We start from the raw sequence: 22,900 nt of genomic DNA on the forward strand, positions 1-22,900 counted from the left end.
GACTACCTGTCCTTTTTGTTTAGCAGTGTTGACAGGAAGAGGTAAAGAGAGTGCATGTAAACACGCTTCAAAAACTATAAGGTACTACATATATGTTAGTTATTTTAAATAAGAATAAAATCACAAGTGGCACAGAAGTTAATTAGCAGAGCAAGAATTTATAAGAGAAAGTAAATACGCTAGACGCTAGATGTGTAGGACGGCACTTCTGTGCCTGGAAAAACGATACAAGAAAACCATACTCACAGTGTTTCCTACCTCGGGTCTCTTGTCCCTGGAGGCCCCCAAGCTATGTTCTCAGTCCGTTCACAATGTAACATGGCAAGGTACAAAAAACCCTGAAATATTCAATGAAGTATACATATGACTACCCTACCCCCTCTCATTCCAGAAAAGACTTAAGTCCGAAAGATACATGATGTTCCGCTGTTTGGATTTCTGTGCTAGCAACAGCAAAGAGAACAATCCCAAGAGGCAGATAAAACAATGGGAAGAGGCTTGAACAGTCAGGAAGCCTGAATTCTAATCCCAGCGCTACAACAAGTGAACGGGCCGACCTTGGACAAGTCCCTCTGCTCTCTCTGGGTATCACCTCCCAGTTCTTAGCACCTGCTCTTCTAGTTGAGGTGTCTTATCTGCTGCTTTTGTTTTTCCTAGTTCCTAGAATTGGACTCTACAAACGGAAGGAGGGGTGAAAATACAGCAATCCAGTGAGAATGAACCTGAGATGAGCTGTCTCCCATTCCACAAAAACAGACTGGAGACAGAAATACAAGCTGGATTGGGTTTTAGGGTACTGAGCCTTTATATAGTAATCCTACTGTATATTACAGTTCCACCTCACAGGCAAGGATTTTTATTTGCAGTGGGTTTCCTAAAATGGTTATTGATGCTACTAAACATAAAATATTTCACAAAGGAAAGCTCAGTCTGTACAGGAATTCTCCTCTTTCCTGTGGCCACAGTCCAACAATTAAACTTCAGTCAAGGTCACTGCATCCTGTTCCTACCTGCTCACCTTGGATCCGAGGTGACAGCATACAGCTGCCCTATCCAAACTCTTTGGCACTTTGTATCTTACCTGGCAAAGTCATGTCTTCAGTGGCTTTCCTGGCTGCAGCAACTACCCTACCAGGTAAATACCTCCTGAGGCATTGGCTCATGTTTTCTAACACGTGCTTTCCAGTTTTTATATGCTCATGTGGGACACAAGATGGTGATGTGGTTAAGGACAGGGTCTTTTGGGCACCAGACTCGCTCCCAATGGTTAAAATTTACACCTTGGATGATTCGTTGAACTTCTCCAAGTTCTGATTTGTGCATCTGTAAACTGGGAATACTACTAGTCCCTTTCTCACAAGGTGACTGGGAGTATTAAATTATATTCTTTGTGAAAAACCCAACCCCCTATCCAGAACAGTACCTCCCACATGGCAAGAGCTCCCGATCGAAATGCCATGTCTGTCCTCCGGCTACTCTCCAGCTTCAGTCATGGAAACTCCATTCAGCTAAGCCCTGGAGTCCTCAGGAAGCCGTGGTGGGACAGAAACCTCCCCCCTTGAGCCAAAGATAACAATTCCCAGAAGAATGACAGCAACTCAATTTGTCCTCAAGCAAATCTGGTGGCACACGTGGGAACGATGCAAACCCAGCAAAACCAACCCCCGGTGAGTGTAGAGACATCACACGGCCGGTCTTGGGCGCATCTATTAATAAAAGTGCTCCAGGGCATGATTTGGTTTAAATACTGCTATAGTCATCCTGTGTTTTTGTAAGATTCCTGTGTTTTGTAAGCAAAGTAAGACCACATAGAAAGCAGTGTAGGCTAACATGTCAAAATAAATTCTAATTGTAGATGAACTGACTGGTTTGTATACGGAAATGGAAAGCAGATTTTTCATTACAGTTGTTTCCTGGAAACATGTCAGGAAAACAAGCAAATAAGCCAACAAACAAACAAAAACCAAAGAACCAGCCTGAGAAAGAGAAGCCTCTCCTTGACAGGTTCAGCATGAAGTTACTTCTCATGGCCTCTAGATGGTGGACTTGGGTTTATAGGGTAATTCGTTCACCCTTCAACAGCTACAGGGGAAGAAACTGAAGACTGGGTTCCCAACAGTCTTCAAGCAGTACAGAGAATCTTCAATATACTACGTGTGGTACTAAGTGCTATCTGGGACAAAGAACAGAACCAACCTAAGTCCTCTCGTCAGGAAGCTGGTCGGAGAGAGAAACAAGCCTAGAGCAAGAATTCGAACACAAAGTAGAACATGATGAAAGCGGTCAGAGTGGAGACAAAACACGAGAGGAGTTTATTTTAGACACCTCAGAGAAGCAACCGGGGAAGACTCCGTGGAGGAAGAGGCCTTGGAAGTGTGCCTTGAAGAGAGGAGAATCAGGAAGGACGGGCTGAGAGAAGAGGAGTGGCAGGGGAAGGCTTTCCAGGAGTCAGACACAGTCGAGGCAAAGGCCCACTGGCAGCCAGTTTGATGTTTCCTCTTCTCTCGCCCTCACACCTTCTCAAGGGAATAACTCTTGACTCCACCTCTTAAACTTTTCTGGCTGGACCAGAGAAGTTTGAGTTCCTCAAGGTTAGAAGCACAGGTCCAGTCTGCTGGGTGTTCTTAGTTCCTAACATGGTGTCCCCCATGAGTTGTCCCCCAACTCAAAATGTGCTTACTGAATATACATATGAACTAATGAATGCATGATAGTCCATAAGCTGTGCTGGGCAATATGGTGGCCACTAGCCAGTTATTTAAATTTAAATCAATTAAAGTGAAATAAAAGTGAAAAATTCAGTTCCTCTCTTGTACTAGCCACTTCTTAAGAACTCAGTAACCACATGTGGCTAATGTGTACCTTACCGGACAGAGCAGGTACAGACTATTGCCATCATCGCAGAAAATTCTATTGGTCAGTACTACGGGAAGGTAAGAATTACCACAATGTTAATTATCACTGAGTGCAATTTTCTTAAGTATCTCTGCGTATGTTTTCTCCTCTCTCTCTCTCTCTCTGCCTACATGTGCTGATCATTTTCCTGTTGATCCCTGACTTCCCTACTCTGCTGCGGAGTCAGTGTGGATCACTGATTCCTGCCACTCTTTCCCAGGCTCCCTAGGCACCGGGTACATTAACAGGAGACTGGGTACAGGAGGAAGGGGAAGGTCTACCTCCACACCTTCCCCCACCTCGGCTTTAGGAGGTATCCCTGGCAGTGAAAGCATCTTCTCCATATTCCCAGCAGCCTTCTAGGAGGTTCTAGGACCTGCCACAGGCCCTACTTCTGGGGGGACAGGGGACACCAAGTCTTCCACATGGCCCTTCAGCCCTGAGAGTGCTGCTAGATTCCTGCTTCGTTAATTTCCAGTTTGTCTCATGGCTTCTTCAGTTCTACAAACACCTTGCAACCAGTTCCCAGCGTTAAATTCCTTCTGTTGAACTATCTGGTGTGAGATGTTTTCCTGCCTGGATGCTGACCGATATATTACGCCTATCCAGGTATCATATTTGAAGACAAGCAGTTATCAGTGGAAAATGAGCAAATATGGACTATCTATCTTTGCAGACAAGAAGTAAACCCTGAAAGTGACCACATTCCCACATCTCGGGTGCAGCATAATTAGCATTAGTTTGCATTAGAGAGGACACTTCTATTATCTTAAAGCCCATTTAATTTTTGTTAATTTTTATCACTGTTACTGTGTTTTCTAGAAAAGGGAACTGAGTCTCAAAGAGGCTACATAACTCATCCAACGACATACAGGCACTAAAAAGAGAAATTCAAAGCCAAACCCATTAGAAGATGGTGAACAATTGAGGCCCCGCACAAAAACAACATATATTATAGGGTTCCATTTATATGAACTTCTAGAATGGGCAAAACTTATCAATGGTGAAATAAGGCAAACAGTGCTGGCCTCTTGGTGATGGGGAGATTAACTGGGAAGTCATACAAGGGAGCCTGCTGGAGAAGTGGTCTCTATGGTAAAAGGGGAATGGGACACACACATGTATACACGTTCGTCTAAACTCTAGTTAAGATTCCGCGTTACCCTGCATGTAGATTTTACCTCGCAAATAAAGCACTTGAAAAAAACATCTTGCGAAGCATGAGGAGTGAGTAGAGTCATGGAGAGAAGAAGAATGGCAGAGCCCTGGTAATGGCTGAAGCTGGATGACAGGGTTCATCACACATGTTGTTTACTTTGTACGTGTTTGAAATTTTCCATAATAAAACATTATCATAAAGACCACAGAAAGAATCTCTAGGTTTCTCTGGCTTTCAGGCTCAAGCTTTTCCTACCAATCACTTTGCTCCAAAAGCATTTTTATAAGCGTACTCAACCACAGGAGGCCAATTCCAACCCAAGGAAAATACAGAGGAGAGGTACAAATCCACAGGAAGGGGAACTGGGCAACGCATCGGAGAAACCGCCACATCCCAGGAATCGCATTCGATGGAAGAGGCACCATTGCCCTACTCCTGATTTGCAACTCGTCTATCGCTATAAATAATATTCAGGCTGGAGAGAGCAGAGCATGATTGACAGGATGAGGTAGGGATGCAAGACAGGATGAAGATATGCAAATGAGGCAAAGCTCTAGAAGCAGAAAATTTTGTGAGCAACTTTAGGGGAACGTGAGAAACAAAAAACACAAAAAAGAGCGGAAGACTGACATCAGGCAAATACTAATTATTTAAGAGAACAAATAATTTCAAAGTTTCCCTGTGGCTACGGGATGCAGTCTGGACTCTGCAGGAGGAAGGCAAGCCAGATTCCGTGCGAACCCCCAGGGCAAGACTTCTCTCAGGTCTCTCCTGGCTCCTTCTCCGCACTGTGTCGATAGCAAAATTTTTACAGCCATTTGCACTCAGCCTGCTGTTCTAGGCTTCCTCAGTTTTCTTCCTGCTGTTCCCTCTCACTGGAATGTGCTTTTCCTCTTTCCTCTTACTCTTTAAGATGCAGCTTAGCAATTATTTCCCTCAGGAAGGGTCCCTGGAACCTCAGCCCCCCTCGCCTCGATGCTCCCTTGGCATTGATGATAGTGAAGTGATCTGCCTGGGTACCAGCCTCCCCACAAGCCCATCCTTACCTCCTCCGGGTTCCATCCCGTGTGATGCATCTCTGTGCTTGTGGTATCACGCTCAGTGCACAGTGTGTGTGTGCTGCACCTTACGTAGCTGTTCTAGAGCTCGTTGTCCTATGTGGCTTGTGAATGCAAAGAAAACAAGATAGTGGCTTTATAGCCTTCCCGAGTCTACTCAGGACTCACCAATGTTCTCCACCTATTATCTCCATTGAGTCTCAGACTCATGCCTTCAATTAGGCTGCCATGTTCTTTTTTTTTTTTTTTTAATTTTTTCAGTGTTTATTTTTGACAGAGAGAGAGAGAGCATGAGCAGGGGAGGGGCAGAGAGAGAGGGAGACACAGAATCCAAAGCAGGCTCCGGGCTCTGAGCCATCAGCACAGAGCCCGATGCGGGGCTTGAACTCACCAGCCGTGAGATCATGACCTGAGCCGAAGTCAGACGCTCAAATGACTGAGCCAACCGGGCACCCCTAGGCTGCCATGTTGTGAAGGAGCAATATTTCAAGTGGGTACTGAGATTGCCAAGGAGCCTCTATCACTACCGGGTCAGATGATTTGGGAATGCAAGATAACAGGATGACAGCAAAGTTCCTGTCACATAATAATAAAAAAAAAAAGTGCTTCTGTCAAACATCCACCTCGATGGTCCTTTACCTTATGAAATGCTAAGAATAAAGAGAGGTGAACAAGTACCATCACTATCTGAGACCAAATAAAACTGAAAGTTGACCAGACCACACTCTGAACTAATTCTGATTCAAGTAATTAAATGTTAAGCGTGTGCTCGATGTTACAAGCAAAAAGGTTGAAAATATGATCCCAGGGAAACCAGAGGGGGTTTTCAAGGCAGTTGATATCAGAGAATGATCTCAGTGAAATGGAAGAATCTTGAAGAGGACTCAGGACAGGCAGAGAAGGTGAACTCTGTGCCCCTGCCTATAATGTGAAATTATTTCGAGTCCCACCTGGGACAACTTGGTTCAAAACTGTTACTATTTTATAAATCAAAGGCAAATGGAGCACCAAATATACTGTATGAGAAGGATAATGTTCCCACTGTACTTGTGATCATTCTAGAACACAGATTCAAACCCCAGGGCTAAGCCTCTCCAAATAGAAAAATCCAACCTTTGCATAAAGCATGACTACAGGTAGGTTCCCTATGGAAAGTGACATTTGGAGCTCTCCTATCTTCTTTTGAAGTTTTTTTACGTAATTCGTTTATGTTTAGTGTTTGACCTGTTATCATTAAAGTCAAACAAAAACAAACAAACGAAAAAAAAAAACTGGTTACTATAAACTTCCACTGCTTTACAGAAGTCCAGTTGAATCCCCTTAACCATGTTTCTGTGAAGATTACTAGACTCTCAGGGAATGTCGTCAGCAGAGGGTTGGGAACGACTTCGTCTAGAGAACTCAGAAGTGGGTAGATAGAAGCAGAGTAAATAGGGCCCTGAAGCAGTGAGATACATTTTTGGAAGCATATTGATGTTGAGAAAGTTACTTCCCTCTTTCTGTGTCCTGATCTATAAACAGAATAATAAGAGCTCCCTCGTCTGCAGCTGAGTGAGCACATGTACGTGAAGTACACAGTAGAGTGTTTGGATGTCATGGCAGCCAAATGCATGGTGAGGGGAACGAGAGAGTCTTTCGGAACAGCCCTGAGCAAAGGAAGGCGAGGCAAAGGCCAGCCAGGCTCTGAAACCGCAGCTCCTACGGCAGAGGGGAGGTAGGTTCTGTGGGCTCCGGCAGCCTAGTCCACACTCCAGCTCCGTTTCTCCAACTCCCAGACTTGGGCGAGTTTCACAACTGCCCTGTGCCTCAGTTTCCTTGTTTGTGACACGCAGGCCCAGCGCGGGGCTGTTGTGGGGACAGTACCCGGCATGAAAGGGTTCCCCGGAGATGTGGCTGCTGAATTGCGGCTGATGGACGGGAAGGGCAGGGCAGGGCTGGTGCAAGAGAATTGATGGCCTCAGCCCACAGCATTTGGGAAGAGTCACGGCTCCCAGCTCTGCCGGAAGCTGTGCATGTCCAGGGCGGGCGTCTTCGCTTATGAGGCTGACTTGTGCAGCAGACCACGTGGCCATCTCTTTCCTTCTTCAGAGGGCAATCTACTCTGCTCCCGGGGATACATTTCAAATCTTGAGAGCATGAGCTAACAAAACCCTGGACGAGGTTCTCTTTCTATCCCGAGGACAGCAGGGGCTACATGACAGCGGAAGCTGAAGGATTTATAGCTCATTAAACTACTGATCACGAGAGTATTGATTATGAGAAGACGTCAACCCAGAGGACTGTGGCAGGTCAGGGGAATGACGATACAAAGAATACGTGTTTATTGTGCTCACCGCGGACACTAAGGTAGAGAGGAGGCAGGCTTTGAAGATGGGTCCTGCTGGGTTGTACATGCTCACTAACCAATGGTTTGAGTGAATGAAGGAATGAAAAATCAACATTTAAAAGGCTTTCAATAGGCTAAATTATAGGTCAAAAACCAATATGAAATGTAAAGGGGATAGATGTTAAGTGTTGCCCGCTTGAAGCTAGACATTTTTACCTGATAAAAAGAAATGTAACAAGGATTCAGGAGATGTCTCAAGCATACCCTAAATAGATAACCATATAATGTGACCTAAACAACACAGGCTTCAGCCGTGTTATGAAGGTCAGAGCGGAAACACACCCTTTGGAGCTGGCCGTGGCAAAGCCCCATGGTGCCCTGCTTCCGGTGTTCAGGCAAAGCTTTGGGAACTCCACTTACGCTCTGGGGTGGTGCAAAGGCAGAACACAAGCAAGAGCCTAAAAACTATCACGGGGGAAGCAACTCAGGGGATTGGTCATTCTTAGTCTGGAAAAAGAAAGAAGACTTACTGGGGGCATGAAAGCTGACTTCAACCATTAAAAATTTGAAGCGCTGGGGCACCTGGGTGGCTCAGTCGGTTAACCGTCCGACTTCGGCTCAGGTCATGATCTCCTAGTTCGTGGGTTCGAGCCCTGCGTCGGGCTCTGTGCTGACCGCTCAGAGCCTGGAGCCCGCTTTGGATTCTGTGTCTCCCCCTCTCTCTGCACCTCCCTCATTCATGCTCTGTCTCTCAAAGATAAATCAAAGGTAAAAAAAAAATTAAAATAAAATTTAAAGTGCCGTCAAGTAGATGATGATTAGCTGTATTATTAAATTCAGCAGATATTTATCGAATGTCTGCATTTACAAAGATATTTATCGAATGTCTGCATTTGCAAATATTGGTTGCTTACCTCTTCTGCGCCAGGCACCATCCTAGGCGCTAGGGAAAGGGTCTCTCTGCTTTCATGAAGCGGCATCTAGTGCGTGATGGGTAAGACAGCCAATATGCAAGTATTGGAAGGAGGAAAGTATGGGTGATGGGTGCCTCACACATTTGCCTTCAAATCTAGTAGGATATGCTTATTCTTTGTTGTTCCATTAATGAGATAAAGACAGACTGTAATTCAATAAAAGGAAGAAAATTTTCCCAATAGAGCAGGGACTCTGTGAAAAAGTAGTGAATTCTTGGGGCACCTGAGGGGCCCAGTCGGTTGAGCGTTCAACTCTTAAAGTTGGCTCAGGTCATGATCTCATGGTTCATGGGATTGAGCCCAGTGCTGGGCTTTGCGCTGAAAGTGTGGAGCCTGCTTTGGATTCTCTCTCTCTCCCTCTTTCTCTGCCCCTTCCCCTCTTGCATGTGCTAGCACTCTTTCCCTCTCAATAAATAAATAAACATTAGAAAAAGTAGTGAATTTTATCATTGGAAATATGGAAAAAAACCAAAAAACCTGTGTGGCTATCTTTCAGGGATGTTGTGGGGAATTCCCAAGTATAGGTTAAAACTGGATCAGTGGTCCCTAGAGCTTTGGATTTCCTAGACAAGTACAACTTGAAACATGGCAGGTGGCAACACAGGGTCACCAAGTATTTATATTTCTACATATATGAATAGAAACCCAACCATCATTAACATATTTTCATTAAAGAAAGGTCATTGTTTTAGAGACTTATGAAAAAAGAATGACACACTATCAGAATAAGAAATTCTCTAAGAGGGGCGCCTGGGTGGCTCAGTCGGTTGAGCGTCCGACTTTGGCTCAGGTCCTGATCCCACGGCTGGTGGGTTCGAGCCCCGCATTGGACTCTGTGCTGACAGCTCAGAGCCTGGAGCCTGCTTCGGATTCTGTGTCTCACGCTCTCTCTCTGCCCCTTCCCCACTCATACTCTGTCTCTCCGTCTCTTAAAAATAAATAAACATTTAAAAAAATGCTCTAAGTAAACTTGGTGATATTAAAATTTCATAATAATGGCTTTATTTTTCTAACTTTGCAACAGACCATTAAAAATCCCATCATCAGCCTGAAAGAGTTGACAGCCCAGAATTTGACAATGGAACCAGATGACCTTGAAATTCTTCCTAATAGTGTTTCAATGTGTTACGTATCACCATTTACTACACTTGTCTAAGTGTGGGGTTTGGGAGCCGATGTCCATGAATTTAAAGCCACGGCTCGAACTAGCTGTGGGCAACTTTCTCTCACTGCCAGTTCCGACTCCTGTGACAACGGGGATAATGACATTTATTGCCTCGTGGCGCTGTAAGAATTCACTGAGATCACGCAAACGGAGCACTCAGTGCAGCAAGTGGCATGTAGTAATTGCTCAATAAAAACGTGGCTACTACCCCTTTTGGTCAGACTTTCTGTCCCAGAGGAAATGGTGAGGTGAAGGGCATTTCTTATGGATGATGGTGTCAGTACACAGAACTTTCCATACACCGTACTTGGAGTACTTGGATTTCTGACGAAGGAACAGATCGCCTTTTTAGCATGTAATACTTGAACCCTGCCCCCGATTGCCAGGAAAAGGAAGCATCACAGCTAGCTCCTAAAAGGATGGTTCTCTCCGCCCTCTCCTACATTATCCATTTCCCTACCCTCCTGCTTCTCCTTTCTCTTGCCTCCCTTCTCTGGCACTTACTGGCTTCTCCACAGAATGCCTGGCCACTTACTACCTTTTTTCTTGCCTCTTGGAGCCTCTTCTGAATTCTTTCTTTCTTTTTACGTTTTGTTTTAGTTGGTTTGAATTCATCTAGTTTGTGGTGGTCGGTGGAGCCTCCTACGTTTTCTCTTCCACCTGCCTGTTTTCTCCCCAGTCTCCCAGGGCCCAGCTTCTCCTCACCTCTTCCCCACCCTGCCTGCAACCACCAGCATGGCCAACACTGTGAGCACACTTTCAGAGTAAATCAGCAAATCTCGCTCCAGGTGAACACGCCTGAATGCTGTGGAAACGTAAGTCCTTAGGGCCTGTGTTTTCAAGTCTGAATGATAACTAACATGCAAGATGACTTATGTTTGAAAGCTGAGCCACACCAGTCACCCCTCCACGGCTCACGCTTTGTGACAATGCCCTGCAGGGTCTATTCAAAAGGATGCGTTGTTCTAACAATAGCTGATGCTTCTCTTGTTTGGTAAGGAAGTGATACACTGTTGTTATTAGCAGTGATCAGATTTAAGTCCTTGACAGGTGCTGAGCACCCTAGAATTCAAGAACTCTATTCGTCAGCAGCAGTAAATCTAGACAAAAAGGTTCCAAAATAAGTTCTTTATACACAGGTCTTAACCGAGAGACGTCAGCGGAGCTTCTACGATTTGGCATTTGCGTAAATTAAAATGTGCTGAATAAGTCCTGCATTACTTTTCATTAGTGCCTATGCCAGTTCCACATTTATGACTTATTAGTTCAAAATGTGGCCGGCCATGCTAGAAGAATAAAAGCAGGGTGTGGTAGAATTATTGAACACAGTCCAATGGATAAAAACTGGTCCAAAAGTCAGGACATTCAGACTCACGTTGGAGATTTCTTATTATAGATATGGGCTATGTATAACTGATTCTTCAGGATCTCAATAGATAAGTGGAAGTTCTTCGCTGCCTGAGAGACTGCTACACTTTTTATTCATGCCCTCTATTTTCCTTTTCCTTTTACATTTTCTATATGAAAAGTAGGTCACATGGGGCCTTGTGGGATACTGTAAGTAAGACTTTCGCTTTTATCTTTCATGAAATGGGAGCCAGTGGAGGGTTTTGAGCATTGGGGAGACGGGATCTGCCTTACCTTTTAAACAGGATCTCCTTCATTCATGTGTGGGGACTAGAGCAAAAAAGGAAGACTATCTAATAGGCAGTCGCAGTAATCCAGGTAAGAGATGATGGTGGTGTGGATCCACCTGGGTAGAAGCAGTGGAGATAGTGGAAATGGAAATGGTAGTAATCACGTGTTTTGAAGAAGCAGCGAACGCATTCCCTGATAAGACTGGTTGTGCCTCATGAGAAAAAGGGAAGAGTCATGGATGACTGTAAGAATGTCGGCGTGAACAACTAAAAGGAAGAGTTTCTTGCTATCTCCTGAGATGGGGAACCCTTAAGGGAAAGAAACTGCCAGGGGTCGTGATAGGGTGGCGGTGGTATGGGTCATGAATTGGGCTTAGCTCTACAAGGTTTGCGAGGCCTTGACGGGAGCAGGGATGCCAAAGAGCAGACGAAGATCCAATTTGGGATCTCAGAACAGAGAACCAGGTCAGATACGTGCATTGGAGGGTCACCAGTGCATCCGTGGTGTTTACGCTGTGAGATGGGATGGGGCTAGGGAGAGTGGAAAGGTAGAGCCAAGGCTGAGTCTGAGCACTCCAACTTGAGGTTGAACAGAGGAAGACAAATCAGCAAAGCGGCTATAGCACAGGCCTCGGGCAAGGTAGGATCCTGAGAACCAGATGGAGAAAATGCTACAACGGGGAAGAATCAGCTGTGCTCAAGGCTGAGCTCTTAAATAGGTAAAAAAACAATGTACGTATGTAATCAAGGTAGTGTACTCCTCTCGAAATAAACTAATACGTCTAATATTAATTACACATTTCAAATCAAACTTCAAGGCTAATTCTGCAATATTATGTCAGACCATTTCCAACACCTTTAATAGCGTCTAACCACAAATAAAACTGATGGCAAGATGCATTCCTAAACTTAGCAGAGAAGCATTAGGGCTATGGAGGTTGGCTCATTTCATCATCTCTCTGCTTCCTTTAGCATCTTCCGTGGGTTGTAAAGTCATTTTCCCAATTTGGGAAGAAACATTAACCCGCCAGGGGTGCCATGTTCTCTGGGTCAAAGATTCAGGACTGTGACACATTTATCTGTCAAATTCAGTATCTAGCCATGGGATCCGGGCACTGTGTTTCAAAGCTGATTCTACCCAGATTCCAGATGAACAAGCTGGTGTCTTTCTAACTGTTTAGTTCTGTGAGCTATGTCAGCAGGGGACCCAATGCCCAATTCTTCCAGTTGGAGTTAGTTTCAGAGCCCTGCATATTGAATATATTTCTAGTTATGCCTTAGACCAATTTTTACCATTCGCTTATTTCAGTGTTTTATCACCTAATTTAGGGAGAAGAAATTCTGCTCCCTTAACCAAGTTGCAGCTAGTTTCTTTTCCTCCTCAATTAGATTCACCTAACGTCTTTGCTCCGTGATTGAATTCCACATTCTCTCCCTATGTTTCTTGTCTGGATCTTGGGCATAAGTTTAGAATCACTTGTATTAACAAGAGAAGATTAAATGTAAGGTCGGTAGAAGCAGTAGGACCAAACGTAGACTGGATTTCTTTATTCCACGGCCTTGCACTGAGGGTTACTGCTCCAGGGTTTGTCAACATGGTGTTCAGAATTGTAAAGGATGCACATCTTATTCTTGCTTAGCTGTGAGAACACCACACAGAAGGCCTACAGACTTCTGGGATTTGGGCCAGAGGAACCATAAAAGAGACACAATAATGCCTCATTCATTCAAAAGACATTTATCTGGTGCCTCGACATGGAATCAATGCCTGTGTCCCCCCAAAATGCATATTTTGAAACCACACCCCAAATAGGATAATATTAGGAGGTGAAGTCTTTGGGAAATAAGCCAAAGGGTGGAGCCCTCATGAATGGGATTAGTATCCTTTTAAGGAGGGGACACAAGAGCTCGCTCCATGTCTCTGCTCTCCACCATGTGAGGACACAGCAAGAGTACGACCATCTGCAAACCAAGAAGGGGGCCCTCACCAAACCCCGGATCTGCCAGCACCTTGATCTTGGACTTAGCAGCCTCCAGAGTTGTCAGAAATACTTGTTTGTTGTTTAAAGCCATCCCATCTATGGTATTTTTGTGATAGCAGCCCAAGCTGACTAAGACATACCAACATCTGCCTGGCACTGTGCGAGGTGCCAGGCAGGGTTGAGGTGCGAGGTGCCAGGCAGGGTTGAGGTGCGAGGGTGTCCGGTGCCATGGTGAAGCTGATGAATCTACAGCTCATGTCGATTCTGATCGCTTCAGGCATTGTTCCATATAGGCTATTACATATAATGAGTATCATCCAGGATGACAGAGATACGAAACTGAATAGAATACGTTTCTAGCTTTTAGGGGATTTTTGTTCGTTACAATGATGTCAAAGAGACATCTCTCCCGTCTGATCTCAGCTACAACAACCTTGATGGCCAAAGAGTAAACAGAAACCTAGGGCATACTTCCCAGGCTTGTTGAAGTTACTGTGTTTCACAACAAATGCCCTAGTGTGGCTTCATTCATGTAACGTTCTAAAAATGACAAAATTATAGAGGTGGGGAACAGAACAATGATTTCCAGGGGGGTGAGGGGAAGGGGAGGCCGGAAAGGATCGTCGAAGGGAGTTCCCGTGTAGTGATGATGGAACGGTTCTCTAAGGAGAATGTCCACATATGAGACAATTTCATAGAACAACACACACACACACACACACACACACACACACACACACACAGTGAATAGATGTAAAATTTGGTAAAATCTGGGGCACCTGCGTAGCTTAGTCGGTTAAGTGTCCAACTTTAGCCCAGGTCATGATCTCACCACTGGCGAGTTGGAGCCCTGCGCTGGGCTCTTTGCTGACAGCTCAGAGCCTGGAACCTGCTTCCAATTCTGTGTCTCCTTCTTTCTCTGCCCTTCTGATCATGCTCTGTCTCTCTCAAAAATAAATGAACGTTAAAAAAATTTAAAAAATAAATAAAAATTGGTAAAATCTGAGTAAACTCTATAATCTAGTTAATAGTATAATCCCAATATCAATATCCTGGTTCTGATAACGTACCATAGTTAAGTAACATGCTACCTCTGGGGAAAGCTGAAGGAAGGGTACAGGGGATCTCTCTGTACTATTTTTGCAACTTCTTCTGAGTTTATAATTATTTCCAAAAAAGTAAGAAAAAAAATCATGTATTCATTCATTTAAAACAATAATAATAGGCCCTTTATATGCAAATAAATTACTGCCCTATGATGTTAAAAAGTTTTCATTTTAAGTCAGCTTTCTCTGTCCCAGAGTACCAATAATGAACCAATCATTTTTCACAATCACCTAAGCCATGCGTCCTCATCCAGCTATGAGTTATCACCACCACGTCTTTATTTTAACATATTTGATTCATAAAATTACTATGTGCACAAATCTTTTAAATTTTGCATTCTCTTTCATGTAGGAGTTATAATACTAGGACAATATCCCACGAGTAAATAGACTCATTATTCACGAGTAACAAAACTCAGGAATAAGCTCATTTATCACAGCATAATTTATGATGGCAGAAAACTGGAAACAATCTAAATATTCAATTAAGAACATTCTGACAGACACCAAGAATTGACGAATTGAAGGCAATCAAAATGTTATTGTAGGAGAATATTTAGTAATCTGGAAAGCTGCCCTCAGTGCTTTGCTAAGTGAAGAAAAGTTCTTCAATAGGGTACAGAACAATATGCATACACATGTATTTGCATAGTGAAACAAAAGATATTTAAATGTTAACGGTGCCTTTTCTCTGCATGATGGCATTATAGTGTTTATTTTATTTTTTGAATTATTTCAATTTTCTGAAATGTCTACAGTGAATATCTATTATATTTGTAATAAATGTAAAATGAAAAAACGTAATTCATATATTAAGCCCAGGTTCTGTATAAACCAGTGTTTCTAAGCTGTGGTGAGTCGACAGAGTTCCAAAGGTGTATTCAAAGTGGTCCATGGCTACTACTATGAGAATGTTTAATGTGGTGTTTTCATTTAGATGACAACCTTAACACAGTAATATTGACATCTTCTGGATCATCTGGACGATCATGGTACATCACAGATGACCAGAGCCCATACTGGCATTTATTTTTATGTCTGCAGGGTTGACATGGCTGCTACTCATTCTCACAGACTAATGAGAAAAGAAACAAGTCAAATGTAATAGATGTATTTGTACAGCCTGCTGCACAAATTAGGGTTTGCAGAACTTCCAAGAGAGGAAGTCCTGGAGAATATGGGGCATGCCAAACTCCAAAGAACTTGAGTCAGCATTCAGTACCCAGTTCACATTGTGATCAGTGAATCAACTAGCAAAGAATATCATCAGTCACACTAAATTAGCCAGTGTTTTATAGTGGCTGTTTTTAGTTTTGATTGTATTTAATGTTTGGCCTATATGAAAGCAACAAGTATAGGGACTTTGTGTCTATTTATTTTATTTTATTTTTGGTGCCAATTTTAAATACAGTTTTATTTAAGACATTGCATTTTCCACTTACCATACAGTGCTTATAAAGTGCAATGTTTATTTCCTTCCCCTGCACACACATTCCATATTCAAGTATCAAGGATGCCTAGTTTATTTACTACAGCAGCTTGACTTTAAAACTTCCATGGCATTTGCTACCAATTTGGGTCCTTCAAACGTCTCATGCAGAACAATGCTAGACCTATTCTCAGGTTGGCTTAATCAACCTCTTCAATGGTGGGCACAGAGGAGGCACCACCAGATGGGGGAGCTCCACCACCAGGGAAGCCCCAAAACATTCCTCCTAGCACGCCTCCTGGGCTCTGGTACAGCTTGGTCATGATGGGGTTGCAGACTTTCTCTAGCTCTTTCTGCTATGTTCAAATTCTTCCTTATCAGCAGTCTGGTTCTTATCAAGCCAGTTGATGACTTCATTACACTTGTCAAGAATCTTCTGTTTGTGGGGCGCCTGGGTGGCGCAGTCGGTTAAGCGTCCGACTTCAGCCAGGTCACGATCTCACGGTCCGTGAGTTCGAGCCCCGCGTCAGGCTCTGGGCTGACAGCTCGGAGCCTGGAGCCTCTTTCCGATTCTGTGTCTCCCTCTCTCTCTGCCCCTCCCCCGTTCATGCTCTGTCTCTCTCTGTCCCAAAAATAAAAAAAATTAAAAAAAAAAAAAAAAAAAAAAAAGAATCTTCTGTTTGTCCTCATTGTTGATTTTGCCCTGAAGTTTTTCATTTTCAATGGTTGCTTTCATGTTGAATGTGTGAGATTCAAGTGAATTCTTGGAAGACACCTTGTCCCACTGCATCTCATCTTCAGCTTTGTACTTCTCGGCTTCCTGGACCATGAGCTCAATGTCTCCCTTGCTCAAGCAGCCCTTGTCCTTTGTGATGGCAATCTCGTTCTCTTTTCCTGTGCTCTTATCCACAGCAGAGACCCTAAGGATACCATTAGCATCAATATCAAAAGTGACTTCAATCTTAGGAAAGGGGTAGGAATGGTGGTATTGCCCTTGATAAGGCAGGCATGACTCCTCTACCAGTTTCAATGCCAAGAGAAAGAGGAGTGACATTCAACAGCAGCAAATTTTGAACATTTTCAGATATTTCTCCGGAAAGAATGGCTGCCTGGGCAGCTGCATCATAAGCAACAGCCTCATCAGGGCTGATGCTCTTATTCAGTTCCTTTCCATTGAAGAAGTCTTGAAGAAGTCTATGAACTTGGGAATATGGATAGAACCACCCACCAGGACAATATCATGGATCCAAGACTTATCTAGTTTGGCATCCCAAAGGGCTTTTTCTACAGGGTCCAGGGTGCCGTGGAACAGGTCAGCACTTAATTCTTCAAACTGGGCGTGAGTAATAGAGGTATAGAAGTTGATTCCTTCATACAAAGAATCACTCTCAATACTGGCCTGGGTGCTGGGGGGCGCCTGGGTGGCTCAGTCGGTTGAGCGTCCGACTTCGGCTCAGGTCACGATCTTGTGGTCCGTGAGTTCAAGCCCCGCGTCGGGCTCTGGGCTGATGGCTCAGAGCCTGGAGCCTGCTTCCGATTCTGTGTCTCCCTCTCTCTCTGCCCCTCCCCTGTTCATGCTCTGTCTCTCTCTGTCTCAAAAATAAATAAACGTTAAAAAAAATTAAAAAAAAAAAAAAACAACACTGGCCTGGGTGCTGGAAGAAAGTATATGCTTAGCACATCTGCGAGCAGTATGGAGGTGACGGACTGCCCTCTTGTTCTCGCTGATGTTCTTCTTACATTTACACTTGAACTCTGCAATAAAATGGTTGACCATTCGGTTGTCGAAGTCTTTTTCACCTAAGTGGGTGTCTCCAGATGTAGATTTGACCTCAAGGATCCCCTCTTCAATAGTGAGAGCTGACACATCAAAAGTGCCACTTCCGAAGTCAAAGATGAGCACATTCCTTTCAGCTCCAACCTTTTTGTCTAAGCCATAAGCAACAGCCACAGCATCTGAGTACACTGAGGCCAGCAACAGGTCAGCATCATTGCTAGCTTGACGCTGAGCACCATTGAAGTAAGTAGGTACTGTGACAACCGCCTTGGGAACAGTCTTCCCGAGGTAGGCCTCTGCAATTTCCTTCATCTTTGTCAAACCCAGAGAGGACATCTCTTCTGGATAGAAACAGTTTTGTCTCTCCCTTGTATTCTGCTTGGACTTTGGGCCTGCCAGCATCATTCACCACCATGAAGGGCCAATGCTTCCTATCGGACTGGACAACAGCATCGTCGAATCTACGTCCAATCAGGTGCTTGGCATCAAAAACCGTGTTGCTGAGATTCATTGCGACCGGATCAATCAATGGTTTGGTGTCACTAAAGGTGACATAACTTGGGGTGGTTTGATTTCCCTGATCATTTCCACTTTCCTGTGCCGGAAGACACCCACACAAGAGCAGGTGGTGCCAAGATCAACGCCCACTGCAGGGCCCTTAGGTAGAGTTGCTTCCGTGTGGTCCCTGCTCAGCACAATCTGGAGAGCCAGCATGGCGTTCATGGACACCCTGTGCCTGTTTAGCTTTGTGTTGTATTCACTCAGGCAGCACATTGTGAAAACTATTAAATTGAAGTCTAGACATTTTGTTTTCCTTTTCCACGTGTCTGCACACTGCTCGGGTTTGAGAAACACTGTTCTAGAACCAAAAACATTCCGGGGCACCTGGGTGGCTCAGTCGGTTAAGCGTCCGACTTCGGCTCAGGCCATGATCTCACGGTTCACGAATTCGAGCTCCGCGTCGGGCTCTGCGCTGACAGCTCAGAGCCTGGAGCCTGCTTCGGATTCTGTGTCTTCCTCTCTCTCTGCCCCTCCTCTGTTTGCACTTTGTCTCTTTCTCAAAAACAAATCAATATTAAAAAAACCCAAACATTCCTTATGCATGAACACAGTACCTTTAGAAGCTACATAAACTCAGGGCACTAAGATGTCACTTAACACTGACACTCCCAACAGCATGTCACTAACCGAGAAGTGGATCCAGTTGCAAAGTTGGTCGCGATATTATTTGGCACCTCAACTACATTTTTCTTCTTCACAGACATTGTATTAAACACCATGTTAGGGTTCCAGATCAGTTGGCCAGAGCCCTTGTCATATAAAGTGTTCCTGGACCAGGAAGAACGATATGTCCTGGGGTACATTTGAAATCCCTTCTTGGGGCGCCTGGGTGGCTCAGTCGGTTAAGCATCCGACTTCGGCTCAGGTCATGATCTCACGGTCCGTGAGTTCGAGCCCCGCATCAGGCTCTGTGCTGACAGCTCAGAGCCTGGAGCCTGTTTCTATTCTGTGTCTCCCTCTCTCTCTGACCCTCCCCCGTTCATGCTGTCTCTCCCTGTCTCAAAAATAAATAAACGTTAAAAAAAAAATTTTAAAAAAATAAAAAAAATAAAAAAAAAAATGAAATCCCTTCTTTTTTCATTAGACCAGGAAACATTTTATAGCAGAGGTTTGGGGCTACCTGTCCTTGCCTTCCGCTTCATTCCAGGCCAACCTTTTCTATAAATCTAAGCAGCTCTTCCTCCTAAAAGCGTTCCCTGCCACAAAACAAATGCTATTATATGTTCATATAATTGCCCAAGGTTTTACAAACAGCCCAAGGTTTTACAAACAGTAAGACAGGGCCTGTCTTACTGATTCCTTATATTGCAGCAGCTTGATACATAAGCATTAAAATTCTCATCTTATAGATATTGAAACTAATTTTCAGAGAGGTTAAGTGACTTTCCCATGGTCAAACAGCTAGTAACAAAATATGCCTAAAGTAGAAGTGTTTGATTCCAATTCTCCGATTTTTCTTCCCCAACCCCTGGGAATAACTCACAACTATTTCTCTTTCCTAGGTCATTAGGAGGAGTAAAATGTTTAGTTAACAAAACTTCTTCTGCATGACGAATAATAAACGCTTAACTCCCTGAGATACTTGCATTTTCAAAGCAGAACGCCAGGTTGCCCAAATCTATAACATCAAGAACAGCGGAAAAGATGTGTTTGTTTCCTCGGGTTGCAAATTACCACAAACCCAGTGCTTTCCAACAACAGAAGTGCATTCTCTCACAGTTTTGGAAGCCAGAGGTCTGAAATCAAGGTGCTGGCAAGGTTGGTTCCTTCTGGAGGCTTCAGGGCACAGTCCCTTTCCAAGCCTCTCTCCTAGCTCCTGTGGCTGCTGGCTGTCCTGGATGTGCCCTGACCTGCAGACACGTCACTCCAATCCCTGCCACCATATTCCTATCACCTTCTCTTCTGCGTTCTCCCCTTCTCCTTTCCTCTTCTCAGGACACTTGTCATTGGATGTGGGGCTCACCCTCATCCAGGAGGATCTTATCTTGAGATCTTTAATTATATTTGCAATGACACTTTTATCAAATAAAGCCCCGTTCACAGGTTCTGAATGGACCTACCTTTGGAGGTGGGGCACAATTTGAACCACTGCACGAGGGTAACTCCAAAGTGAACACTCCTGTTCCTGGAATACATGAGGCAACTCAGCAATCCTATAGCCCACCCGCTATCTTCTAGCCAAAAACAAATGTCCTGCGTCTGGAAATTTCCTCCAAGTTCTGGATTCCACCTCTGGTTTCCACCTCTAGTTGTTGGTTTCCCATCTTTACGTATTCTGCCAAAAACTGGAATTTCTTCTCTACCTTGCCTGTTCATGCGACCACCTCCACTGGGAGGGCAGCCTGGTTTTCACTGGTTTCTCCACCTGGCATGGTCTTCCATCCTCCTGGGTACTTACTCAAGTCCACTGAATCCAGACTTCCAAGAAAGCTCATTGCCCACCCCTCTCATCCTCAACTACCATTTATCTTGAACCAGAATGCTAACATCGGGGAGACATGCCTGGTTGCTCTCAGAGGTGAAGGCAGCACTGCCCTGCCTGGGAATCAGTTTCTCCCATTAGTTCCTGACAGTTGATGCTTTTCGTTGCTTCTTTCTTTCTCTTGCCCCTGCCCTCACATCGGCATCTATTCCTGTGGCCCAGAAATCCCAGGGCATTGTCCATGCCCCCCTGCACGTAGGGGAGACTTGGCTCAGGGCTCCCATGGCCACTGTCCCATAGCAGTGGGGCGAAAAGGCGGTACTGGCCATTTTCAAGAAAAAAAAAATGACCAATATTTGTAAGAAAAGAAAGGCTTCTCTCTGCCTTGGACCCTATTCTCCATGGCCGGTGGCACTTCTTAAAATACCTCCTCCGCTGACCACCGGAAGGAGAAACACCCATGATGGTTGTTAAAAATGCACCTTTCTGAGCCCAATTCTAGGCCACTGTAACAGAAACTCTGTGAAAAGACAGAGAACTCAGTTCTTTTCAGCAAGTTTCCTAGTGATCCTCTTACAACTAGATTCCAAGAACCGTCACCCAGGATAATCAGAGGGACAGAACTCAGCCATGCTTCCCGGCATCAGCAGGCAACTTCTGCTCCCACACAGAACACTTCCTGCAGCACGAGTCTGCCCACAGTTTCGGATCAGAACCTCCTGGCTCCAGAATCACCTTTCCTCCTCTGTCCTTAGCACTCAGGCAGGAACCAGCCCACGGTCTTATCTCTTTCTGCTTTGGTTTTGGGGAAGGTGTTGCCCATCCCTGCAACTGGGCCATTCATTGCCAGTGCCCCCCAAGAGTCTCCTTTGAGTTTTGGAAAGAGGGTGGAGATTTGGGTGCCTTTCCCCACGAGCTCTAATTATCAAAGGTAAGAAGAAGTGCAGAGAGGAAAAAAGAGCTGCACAAGATGCCCCAAACCTATCCCCAGGAGGAGGTGTGCCTGCCCGACTTTGACTTGTGTAGTGCAGGAGGCTGGTCCGTGCGTGCGGCCCCCAGTCTGAGTATGCTCAGGTCAGTTTCAAAGCAACTTGTGAACTGTGCAAGCGGAAGTAGTGGGTGTCACTTTAATTTCTGCTTGAACATCTCCCTGAAGATTTCCAAATCCTCCACAATCATTAGCACATCTTCAGGGACGTGGCAAACGGCTTTAATTGTAAATATACATCTACTGATTCACTGGACAATGAAAATACTCATCGTCGAGTCAGATGTCTTTCTTCCACTCCCAGCAGAGCCCAGAGAAGTCGGATGCCTGAGACTTCGCCCTTATAATGAGGTGGAAGCTTGTGTACAGACGCATAAATAAATAAATAAATAAACAAATAAATAAATAAGAAAGCTCTGGAAAACAGTGCTTGTGATTTGGGGAACTTGGTAATGTCGCCACTAACATATTAGGAATGAATGCATCTGAAATGCTGAAGTAGCAGAAGTTTGAGTACAAAACCCAAAAACTTGAAAGAACTGGATTCAGCCTACCAACCAGCACTTAGTTACCCAGCACTTATTATGTGCTAAAAAAAATATTTTACATGTGTGTTGTGTGTCTAGATAAGTGTCCGTGTGTGTGTGTGTGTGTGTGTGTGTGTGTGTGTGTGTGTTGCAATAAAAAATAATTCTGCAAGCTCCGACTGCTGGGCAGTTCTTGACCTTGGATGTTTAGCTTTTCAAAGGCCTGCTGGCTAGATTTAGGTTAGTGGGATGCACCATTAAAGGGTGGTATCTAGAATGTATTTTTCATTCCTACGTACCCTTCCCTGCTCCCACACTCTTTAAAATAGATCTTCACACAGAGAGAATTATTAACAGTAGCAAAACTTTTACATGCACAGAAAAAGTTTACAAAAACCTCCCAAGATAATTGTATCCTGCTGCACAGCGAGCAAGTGTTCTGGGCCTCTGAGGGGAGGATTTGCTACTTGGTATTTGTGTTTTAGGGCACGGTATGGGGGTAGTGGTATAATCTCAGAGGAGATGATCTGGAAGGGGATATTGTTATTACTCTTTTGATCACAGACCATGCTGCTTGAAATATTAATCTTTGTAACTTCATAACCACTAAGTATTTATATCTAAGGTGCTATACAAAGGTAATTTGCTATAAAGTGAGTACTACACTTTTGCTTATGTTATTTGGGATCTGCTCATGAAAGCTGTTCTCGAAACCCTGCTTTTGTTCGCACTGACCCTCCGGCCTGGTCTAGAGTACCTTACTAGCTATATATTCAATTCTTAAATGTGGCTTGGAATAGAAATTACTCTAGAAATTTAAATAGAATCCACGAAATAAGTATACTTTTAGTACAGTTTAGAAATGTAGTTCTTTGATATACATCGAATATATTG

At 44.3% G+C, this 22,900-nt stretch overlaps 1 protein-coding gene and 1 pseudogene across 3 annotated transcripts in view; both read right to left on the bottom strand.

Annotated features, from left to right (window-relative positions):
- RCAN2 (regulator of calcineurin 2) overlaps positions 1-22,900 on the bottom strand; it is a 273,660-nt gene that overhangs the window by 158,656 nt on the left and 92,104 nt on the right. The window lies entirely within an intron of this gene.
- Positions 15,143-18,656, bottom strand: LOC132667143 (heat shock cognate 71 kDa protein-like; annotated as a pseudogene).

This window comes from Panthera onca, chromosome B2 (assembly GCF_046562875.1).
Source record: "Panthera onca isolate mPanOnc1 chromosome B2, mPanOnc1 haplotype 2, whole genome shotgun sequence".
NCBI lineage: Eukaryota > Metazoa > Chordata > Mammalia > Carnivora > Felidae > Panthera > Panthera onca.